The sequence below is a fragment of the Pteropus vampyrus genome, unplaced genomic scaffold (assembly GCF_000151845.1).
Source record: "Pteropus vampyrus isolate Shadow unplaced genomic scaffold, Pvam_2.0 Scaffold191, whole genome shotgun sequence".
NCBI classification, from domain to species: Eukaryota; Metazoa; Chordata; class Mammalia; order Chiroptera; family Pteropodidae; genus Pteropus; species Pteropus vampyrus.
In genome coordinates, this window is record NW_011888972.1 from 427,292 (window position 1) to 429,822 (window position 2,531).

The 2,531-nt window shown below is 40.8% G+C and overlaps 1 pseudogene; it reads right to left on the reverse strand.

Moving 5' to 3' along the window:
- LOC105299637 overlaps window positions 1–1,482 on the reverse strand; it is an 8,044-nt pseudogene extending 6,562 nt beyond the window's left edge.
- Between the last annotated feature and the right edge of the window lie 1,049 nt (window positions 1,483–2,531).

Here is a 2,531-nt window from a genome sequence, read left to right on the forward strand (position 1 = left end):
GAATGTAATATATACAAGGCTCTAGGGAATAGAAAGGTCAATGAGATATAGCTAGTGGGGGAGGTAAATATATATTTTATATTAAAGTTTAATTTCCCTTCTTGCTCAACTTATCCCCAATCTTGGGTAAATTCAGCCATGTGCCTTACTTCTTGTGATCCCGACATGCCTAGCTTTGCTGGAGTAAATATCACAGTCTCACGGTTAGGAGCTCTTGCAAAATTAGCATGCCCAACCTCAGCTGGGTTCACTGTACTGTTCTGCAGCCTTTTGCTTATCTGTTTTCAACCCTTTCTCTCTCTCCTGTTCACCTCTTCTAAGAATTTTCCATTTTCCTTAAGCCCTCCACTGTGGCCTTCTTACTGTCTTACGAGCCTGTCTTCTACTTCAGAGAACATATTAGTCATCAATTGAGAAATTCTCTCTCTCTACCTTCAAGATGACTAGTGGCGACTCCTATCTTCGCCTCCTTCTCTTCAGACTCATGATTTCCTGTCTAAGGCTACCTCTTCTACTGTTCTCTTACTTCAAGTAATGAATTGCTGGTTTCACAGAAATGACACATGCCTATTGTGAAAAGTTCCACCGTACAAGAAATAGAGAAGAGCACTCTCTATCTTTGCTCTTGATGGTCCCCTCCCTATTTGTCCATGCCCTTGCTCCATTGGCTCCCCCCTTCTCTCTTCCATCTCTATCCACTTCCTCTCCATTGCTTCCTTCTTTCCTATCGACAAATATCCTCAACTCCTCAATCCAGAAACAAATATTCTGCCTGTTCTCAAACGATAATTTCTCCCTTTCCTTTCACTCTAATTTTTGGGATAAATTTGTCAAAACACTGACACCAGGTATCTGCATCTGCCCTTCCTTACCTCCCATTGGTTCTCTTCTTAGCACACTGCAAGATGTCTTCTGCCTCTCCTACTCTAACAAAGGAGACCTAAAATAGGTCAGTGTTACTCATTAACGTACTCATTCACTTTGTTGAACTTTAGACAACACTGGAGAGTAACAAGTGGCAAGTGACTGAAGATGAGGATAAGGAGGGTAGAGGCTAGGAAAAAGAGCCCTATAGAGCTTCAGGTAGGTTCTAAGAAAATATAATTGTCAGAATTTTATTTTAAGCAGATAATTGTGGTGGCTATGTGGTGGGTGGGAACGAAATGGGAATTGGCCAAGATCCAGGGCTGGAAGACCAGTGAGGATTCAATTGTTACATGTACCATATACAAGATGCTAAGGGCTTGGACTATGGCAGTTGTAGGGTTGGAGGGAATGGATTCCAGAGATCTTTAAAAGAGTAAAAGGAAACATGAATGAGAAGTAAGATGTGTACATGTTGGTGGTGGCACTGTTGAGCAAGAGGATGACTTCTAGCTTTCTTACTTGACCTAGAAGGAAAATGGTGCTACCAACTGAGGTAGAGAATATAGGAGAAACGGGTTTGGTGGTCATGGTGACAATAAGTTCAGTTTCAGACATGATTAGAGGTGTTCAAGAAGAGACATTCATCAGGCAACGGGGATATAAGAATTTAAAACTCAGGGGAGAGATGAAGCAGAACGTAGAAATTTAAGAACTGTCAGCACTCAGGTGATGGTTAAAAACATGGAATCTATGAGATTGCTTGGGGAAATTATAACAAGAGGAATAGGCTAACGTTGGTCCCCAAGGGGACGTTTAGAGGATGGGTAAGGAACAGCCCAGGGAGGAGATTCCGTCCTTGATTCTTTTTATCTTACTTACATTCTCTGTGACAAAGCTCATCTACGCCAGTGGCTTTAAGTATCTTTTTTTTCAATATTCAGTTTAGTGTTTCTGACTGTCTACTGCTCTTCTCCCCCCTAAATGCTTTAGACTTAGCACCTCAGACTTAGGATTTTTTTTTACCTCAAATAACATCATAATCAACAATAAAATTTAAGAGTAGGTGATATTTATTGAGCATTTACTATATGCTCAGTACTAGTACAAATGCTTTATATATTTTAACTCACTTTATTTCTCACAGCAGCTTGACGACGTGATATATTATTATCTCTGTTTTCCAGATGAGGAAATCGACACACGGAAAGGTAAGTAAGCTACCAAAGGTCACATGCTAGTAGGTGGCTATGCCTGAATTTGAACATAAGCAGTCTGAATACTCTTAGCCACCGTGTTCTACTACCCTTCTTAAGGTTCGTCACCATCTTATGTTTTCAGTTTCAGTTAATGTCACCAACCCTCTGGTTTTCTAAGGTAGCAAAGTCAGTGTCATCTGCTTGACTGATCCCCATTTCTTATCCCGAACATTATATCCACTGTTATTTGACCTCTTCTGTAGCCTCTTCTTAATTTAAACCCTGACCTACTCTTACATAGACTATTACAATAGCTTCCTCTGTGGTCTTCCCGCCTCTCATCCCTTCTCCTATCCAATTTTCTTCTACATTTGGCTGTGGTTACTATCCCACCGATCATTTCTCTGCCTAAAAGTCTCTGTTGGGGTTCCTCGGAAAGTTGAACACAGAATTACCATATGACTCAGC